The sequence below is a fragment of the Trichomycterus rosablanca genome, unplaced genomic scaffold (genome assembly GCF_030014385.1).
Source record: "Trichomycterus rosablanca isolate fTriRos1 unplaced genomic scaffold, fTriRos1.hap1 scaffold_243, whole genome shotgun sequence".
In the NCBI taxonomy this organism is placed as follows: Eukaryota; Metazoa; Chordata; class Actinopteri; order Siluriformes; family Trichomycteridae; genus Trichomycterus; species Trichomycterus rosablanca.
Window position 1 is genome coordinate 1 of NW_026947071.1, and position 8,089 is coordinate 8,089.

The 8,089-nt window shown below is 35.0% G+C and overlaps 3 non-coding genes across 3 annotated transcripts; 2 read left to right on the forward strand and 1 right to left on the reverse strand.

The window, feature by feature from the left end:
• The first annotated feature begins 4,342 nt into the window (after window positions 1-4,342).
• On the forward strand, window positions 4,343-4,401 carry LOC134307066 (U7 small nuclear RNA). Its single transcript, XR_010009651.1, has one exon. It is a non-coding gene; the product is annotated as a U7 small nuclear RNA (small nuclear RNA).
• A 417-nt stretch (window positions 4,402-4,818) lies between these two features.
• LOC134307067 (U7 small nuclear RNA) lies at window positions 4,819-4,877 on the forward strand. The gene has a single exon (XR_010009652.1). It is a non-coding gene; the product is annotated as a U7 small nuclear RNA (small nuclear RNA).
• Window positions 4,878-7,671: 2,794 nt separating this feature from the next.
• trnat-cgu (transfer RNA threonine (anticodon CGU)) lies at window positions 7,672-7,743 on the reverse strand. Its single transcript has one exon. It is a non-coding gene; the product is annotated as a tRNA-Thr (tRNA).
• Window positions 7,744-8,089: the final 346 nt, after the last annotated feature.

Consider the following 8,089-nt stretch of genomic DNA (forward strand, 5'->3'; position numbering starts at 1 on the left):
AATGCTATGTGTTAATGTTTTATTTAACCATGTTTATACATGCGTTCAGTGATACATCTAGGAAAGCCAATCATTTTTAAATAACAATCTGCGACCTTAACATTACGACAACACAAAATGTATTCGGTTATTTTTCAGTTTTGTGCTTTCTTAGCAGTTCAGCTGCAAGGTCGTGTCTAATAAAGTTCATTACTGAGTGAATATGTTGAGCATTTATTACGTTATCTTGTACTTAGCTGTTTGTGTACGTCAAACAATGTTGTTGCTTTTCCCTTGTCAGTTCAGTTCTAATGATTTGTTCCTTATTCCATGTTTTTGTAGCTATAGATAAGATCTGTGTGATCTATAGTTTTCTCACTGGGATTTTATCCAAAAGGGTATGATAAATCACGGAGGTAAAACCTTAGAAGATATTCCTCATAGAGGGTTAGAATATTATTTACTACATGCCTGAGATACATGTAAACATACTACATTTTTACTATATGGCTGAGATACAGATCAATGGATCTATTGAGATGTGCTACCTACAGTTTACAATAATATATAGACCTTTCCACATGTGCTAACCCCTATGCAAATTAGGCGATGGCGTCATTTAGCGACTTCTAACGACTTTTTTAGGACAGCCAATAGCTACTTTCCTTACTGAGGAGTTGGCAACACTGACAGTGACCCACAGTATCCTCAGTGCAGGACTATCAGCCAATCACACAAATACCTCAGAAACAACCGGGAAAGTAAAAACACAAGTTTATTAATTAGTGTAAAATGAAGAAACTGTAAACATGAAACATGAAGAACAGCGGAGCCAAAATACAGAAAAGGTTCAGAGCTTTTACTTCATCAGATAGTTTATCAGTTAAACATAAAGCGTAAAACCATAAACACTATTTATAAATAAATACATTTCTTTAGTCGCCCACTTGAGATTTTTGTTTACATATGCCTGAAATTTGACAACCTAACCTAAACAGTTTTAAGCTTTTAATTATTTATTTATTTAGAAAGCCTGAACGACGGTCCTCTATAAGAAGCAGCTTGTTTACAGCGTCTCTCGTTTACGGCCACACCACCCTGAGAACACCTGTTCTCGGAAGCTACACTCTAAAAAGTAATGTGTCATTTTTTCTACACAACTACTGTGTCCTGTGGTCTGTAACATGTTTTGTGTCATTTCTGGCCACTTCTTACACAGACGCGTGTAAAGTAACTCCAATAGTTAGTCTACACAGAACTGTGAGAAAATACATTGCGTAAAAATATATATTTTTTCAATTTTACTTACATTTGTTGGATAAAATTTTTTATTTCTGACTAGAAACATAGATTATTTCACATGGAAGATTAAAAATAAATTAATAAATAAAAAATATGCGTTAATCACATTTCTCCTATCATGTATATCTGTGTTTCATGGTTGATTTCCTCTTTTTGGACCATGCAAGGAAAGGAGCAGGAGCAGTATGTTTTATTGATGTTTATTTAGTTCATGTTTATCAGTGTTTTGTTGTGTGTTTTATGTCAAGCCAAGCTATAAAAAGTAGGTTTTAACCCTGTGACCTGTTTTAACTTACAATAGACTCACAATTGACTTAGTTAGGTAAAAAAGGAGGCACTGAATTACATTAATATAAACCTAAGTTTGCTTTTCTGTTCCTATTCAGTAATAAATGTTCTGTTAAACATGACTAGTCGTTCTTTTTATTGGTATTATTTATCGTTAGCTAACTGGCTAACCGTTAATTGGACTTTTAGTTTGGTCAAAATGGCGCCACCACAGAATGACTGTGGATGAGGTTACCATAGCAACCCTCTGTGTGTTGAGTTTTCTCAAGGTAATTTACTTAACTGAACTATTGGGACTGTGTGGTTACAGTGATTCAGTAACATTATTTCAGTTAAATCTCATTATGAGAAGCGGATTTTAATCATTTTAACATTTTTCTTTAGCTCAGTTTAGCTCAGTTCGTTTTACTGAATCAATTATTTTAAATCATCCGTTTCAACGAATCGAAAAACTGAATCGATTGATTCATTAGGATTTAAGAGGATCTAATGCAGTCGGTTCGGAGGTTCAGAATCAGTTCGGAAGAATCGGTTCTATAAGTCGAATCGTTAGGAACATTGCTTATTGTTATTAGCGTTAAAGCTGGTAGTGGTGGATATATTTAGGGTAAAGCACAACTCTTCCAAAATACATCATCTGATTTACTAGGGTAGTAAATCATCTGATTTACCAGAAGGTAAAGGAAACATTTGAGCTTGTATGCTGTAACTAGTTTGCAGGTGACTTGTTTAATAGTTGTTAAACAGCCTATGTGAATATTAGAGACATGACAAATTTGGAGGAATATTAGTTGTGTTAGCTGATTACTCATTTGGTTGGTTGACTAATCAAATATTTAATGTTGTAAATGTCTAATTCAGTTAATATTTTGTAATGTGATTACACAAGACTCTCTGAGAGAGAAACACAGTAGTACCTTGTAATGATATTTTTTATCTTTCTTTTAGGACAGAGAAACAGACCTTTTACGAGTCATCTTTAAGAATGGAAAAGAAAAGTTCAAGAAAGATATATTTTGTACCTTTACTGTTAAACTGTTTGTAATTTGTTTTAATTTATCACTTGTCACAAAAAAAGAATGGTATTTAAACATTTGTAATATTGTACACTTTATTTTACCCATTTTCTTAATTACACATAATCAACACACATTGTGTAAGAACAACACATTGTGTGTGTTAAGTATCCTAACACGGTGGGTGTGCAAAAACAGGATGACACATTTACTGTGTTTAAATCAACACAGTATGTGTCGTCCCTGAGCACACTCTTCACATGTTGAAATTCCACACAGTGTGTGTCGTTTTTAACACATTTCTTTTTAGAGTGTAGGTAATGTGTGTGTGTGTTATGTGTGTTAGGTGCAGTGGTGTATAAAGTACCTGAAGGCCATACTTGAGTAAAAGTACAAGTATCTTACCAGAAATTTACTTTGATAGAAGTAAAAGTCACCTTTTAAAATATTACTTGAGTAAAAGTCTAAAAGTATCTGGTGTTTAATGTACTTAAGTATCAAAAGTAATTTGATATTAAATGTACTTAAGTATTAAAAGTAAAAGTAAATGCTGTTAGTATAAACTGAAGCGGTCATTTAGAAAAATATAAGATTGTTCTTTTAAGCCTGTAAACCACCTTAACAAGCTTTTTTCTTCCTTCCATCTGAACATGATCTGTGCCAATTCATGATTATAATCAGCTGTTCACATCACCTATTTGAAATCACGTCATTATTTAGTTATTTTTAACCTTATTACGAGGACTAAATTGCCCTGTTCCAACTTTTTTTAGAATGTGTTGTAGCTTAAAATGCATGTATGTGTATGTTAAGAATGAAGTTGACCAGACAAAACATGAAATATTTTGGGTTCATAAAAGATGGAATAAGAGTCGATGTAAGTGTAAAAAACACTGCATCTATTTTATTTGCATTTTCTATACTGTTCCATTTTTTTTTTTGATTTGGGTAGTAAATTCAAGTTATAGATACTGTATATATCCCAATAACCTAAAACAACTGAATTTTGGCAGAATTAATTTAAAAGCAAAACTCAAGCAAGTTTAACTAAACGTGTGGCACTTTTAACCCTTTAATGATCTGTTCAACCATTAGTATAATGTAAATAGCTGGGTAAAATAAGCTGTATTTAAATAATCTTTTTTTGGCTGTATCTACTCCCTGATTGGCGTGTGTTAAACGTAAAAAACATTGGTATTCTTACTTTAAGAAAACACCATTTCTAAATTATGTGTCAACCTGAAGCAGCAGCTGAAAAATCATCCATAAAATTTTGAAAGTTGAGTTCTTGTTGAGAGCATTAAAGAGTTAAGAATTACCGGTACGTTTGTAAGGGATATGTTCAATCTGATGCAAATAGAAACCATAGCCTTGAACTTTTATTTAAGTTTTCATTTTTCAGGTACTCAAGTATAAGGAAACTAGTTTGTGTGATGTATCTTCTATTGTATTTGTGGTATAACACAATATTACGGAGTCCTTCAACAAACAATCCAAATTGTATTATTCCTTACTCTTAACACTAAAGTAAACGTTTAAGAGATATCTGTTAATTTCCTATATTATCCAGCACCTTTCTTCAACGAACAAGAGACTGTAAATAAGGCTTATACTTCTTTATCCTCCAAATTATTCAGCAATTAAAAAACAATTTGCATAGACCACGCCCATAACTTCATTCAGCTTTTCCACATGTTCACCATCTGTGAGAAAACCTTGCAAAACAATCCCTACTTTAACAGTTCTATCACACAGGTAGGAAATTTGTCTCTTTTAGTATTTGTCTAGAAGGGTCCTGAAGTTATTAGGACCCCACCATTACCTGTATAAAGAAAGACTATTCATTCTTTAAATAAGATTTTTTAATATTTAGTCATACTATTTAAACTCTCACTGTCCAGAAACCCATATATCCTATTGTTTGGCCCAATGGTTAAAGAGTCCTTTAGCAAGATAATCTGGCCAAACAAGCCACATTTTATTTAACCCTTTCTCTTAACACTAAAGTAAACTTTTAAGAAATATCTGATAGTGTCCTATGTTATCCAGCACCTTTCTTCAACAAATAAGAGACTGTAAATAAGGCTAATGCTTCTTCATGGTCCAAATTATTCAGCAAATAAACAATTTGCATAAGCCACACCCACAACTTCATTCAGCTGTTCCACATGTTCACCATCTGTGAGAAAACCTTGCAGAACAATCCCTACTTTAACAGTTCTACCACACAACTAGGAAATTTGTCTCTTTTAGTATTTGTCTAGAAGGGTTCTAAAGTTATTAGGACCCCACCATTACCTGTATAAAGAAAGACTCAATAAAATTTTGTCATAAGGGCTTTTAAACCTTTGGTCTAAGAATCATGTTTATAAGGGATATGCTCAATCTGGTGTAAATAGAATCCATAGCCTGGAACTTTCATTTAAGTTTTCATTTATAAGGAAGCTAGTTTGTTCAACACATCTTCAATTGTATTTATGGTACAGCACAATATTACAGAGTCCTTCAACAAACAATCCAAATTGTATTATTCCTTACTCTTAACACTAAAGTAAACGTAGAATGACTATAGTTACGCTTTTTTGCGCAAGGGACTCTAGCCTCTCGATCCCCCGCTCCCCTGTTGTGAGCCACTTAGTACCCATTATCATGGTAATGACCCACAGCCACAGTCTACACACAAACACCTCACACACATCATCCCCCTCTGCCCTAATTTTACAGACAGGCCTGAGTTACAGGTCTGTGAGAGCCAGAGATCTTGCTTGTTTGTGGGTGACCAAATACTTATTTTCCACCATAATTTACAAATAAATTCTTTAAAATTTCCTACAATGTGATTTTCTTTTTTTTTTTTTTTTCATTTTGTCTCTCATAGTTGAAGTGTACCTATGATGAAAATTACAAACCTCTCTCATCTTTCTAAGTAGGAGAACTTGCACAATCAGTGGCTGACTAAATACTTTTTGACCCCACTGTATATGGCCAAGGGGATACCAGGGACATCATGTGCAGCGTAGATATTTATTTATATGCACACCTTTATGGCTCAAACAATGTGCGCATTGCTTTTCTGTTTAATACATGGTACTGGAATGCAACATACGGCAATTGATTTCACAACATACAGAGGTAGAAGTTCCTGCTGGTAATGTCCTGCTAACAGATAACAGACTGATATATCAGATGTCTTGTAATGCTGATGTATTCGCAAATCAGAGCCGTTTTGAGCTTATATTAGGTGGCATACAAACGTGTAAACAGGTATGGCACTTCTGTGCAATACATATGCAGCAGGCCTAATTGTTAAAAAAATAAATTTTTGGACTAAACTCATTAAAGATTTGTAATATTTAAATCTGTGAATAAAATGCATGAGTGCAAAAAGGTGATAATGCCAACTGGTCTGGTTTACCATTGATGCAGGGGCACATATTGGGACTTTAGAGACAATAGAGTGCAGAAATATAGGGTGTGTGCTGTGTGTGACTGTTAAGCTGCTAACATTTGGTATCAAGCAAGAACAGAGAAAAATTCTACTTAGAAAAAATGCACTAATTAGTGTCCTTGGTTTCTCAATTTCATATAATTAATAAAGAAATTTTGTAGTTAGTCTGAGATCTCTAACAAGTGTGACAGGAAATTTTATACTTTAATAGTTATTTGCATTAAACTCATAAGTTATTTGCTTTTTTAGTTTATTGCTTTCTTAGATCAATAGACCACTGAAGTCGTGCGTCATTCTGTAGTCCTCGTTATGCCCATATTTGGAGACCTGGGTCTAAGCGCGATTTCCAGTGGGAAAAAAGGTAACTCACAGGTTTGCTGTGATAAACGTTGGGGGTGGGTTGAATAGTGTGTTATCTGCTAGCATTTGCATGACAAAAGAGGACTGATAGCACTCTAATGGTTGTGTAGAAGGAGGGGTTTGTCCTCAGAATCTCAGATTTTCAGTCAAGCTAGTGTTAAAGACATGCATGTTCCTCAGCACCATGAATATTTCCTCTGTTAGTGTAATACAGAAGTTATCTGAGGAAATATTTTTTATGAGTTTTTAAAAATGATGGGACACATCATGTCTGCACTGAATTAATTACAAACTAATGTAGTGAAACGTTTTATTTGTGGTTCGAATGTAATCGGTAGCTAGATATCTGAACAATGTTAATGCTAATAATAATAATAATAAAAACAATGGTGCTGTGGCTTTACTTTGTTAATCATTCCTAACTTACATCAGTGTGTTAGACGGGGAGATTCTGAAATGACGATTATTCTGTATCTTTGAGTGAACGATGCGCTTTTACAAAACGTTTGCATCTGCGCATTAATGTGTTTAACCGCTGATGTAATTTACAAGCGCAGATTCACCAAACCTGCTGCGGTCTGTCACACATCTCACATTGTTTAGCTAAAAAATGTCGTTTCATTCTGTAGTAACGAGTAACGAATTCGCATACAGCAAATGTATCGGAGTAAAAGTACCCAATTTCTTTAGGAAATGTAGTGGAGTAAAAGTGAAAGTTGCCGAATTTTTTTATACTCCAGTGAAGTACACATACTCCAAAAAACTACTTAAGTACTGTAACGAAGTATTATTACTTCGTTACTATACACCACTGTAAACCTTCAACGGGTACGAGAGTCTTTGCAAAAAGAGAAGCAAAACCAGGAGCAGGAATCTCTAGCCTCTGTCAAGTGAGGGATTGCAGATTTAACAGCACACTTGCATAGTCTTCTGTGGTAGCGGTTAAGAACTGGCTCTCTGAACCGGTTGGCTCCAAAAGACATTAAACACTCAGTTAACAAGCTCCATCATGTCATGCAAGCCAATAGAAAGTCCAATCCAAAATTCATCTAACTCCTGTACCTTTGCTCAGTCAGCTGGGTGAAGTTTAAAATAAGCTTGTGATTGAGTCTGACTAAGTACCTGGATATTTCAAGGGATTGTGACACTCTGGAGCTCATACAGGCACGACATGCAGTACCTCTAAGCTGCCATCCCTATGTAGAGGAAATATGCTGGTGTGGAAGCACAGCATTAATGTGATAAATAAGACCTGCAAGGGAAAATAAGAAATTAGTTAGGCACGAACGGGGATTGAACCCGTGATCTTCGGTTTACGAGACCGACGCCTTACCACTTGGCCATCGCGCCTCTCTAGGTAGCTGGCAGAAAGTTGAAAAAACGTTTTTGTGCAAAAGTAACAACTGGAAGCTGAGCACATTCTTAAAGTTCAAGAGTAACAAGCAGAACGCCAGCTTGATCATGACCGTTCTTAAAGCCATAGCCTTTAGAAGCACACTTTTTTCTGCAAGCTTTTTTCTAGCAGAGTGAAACAACAAGCTACAGGAGATGCAAGAGATTGAACCCGGGGCCTCATACATGCAAAGCATGCACTCTACCACTGAGCTACATCCCCCGGAGCTGGCATTAATGTAACAGGTACAGGACTCTTTGCAAAAACAAAAAGAGACCCATGACCAGGTATCTTTAGCTTCTA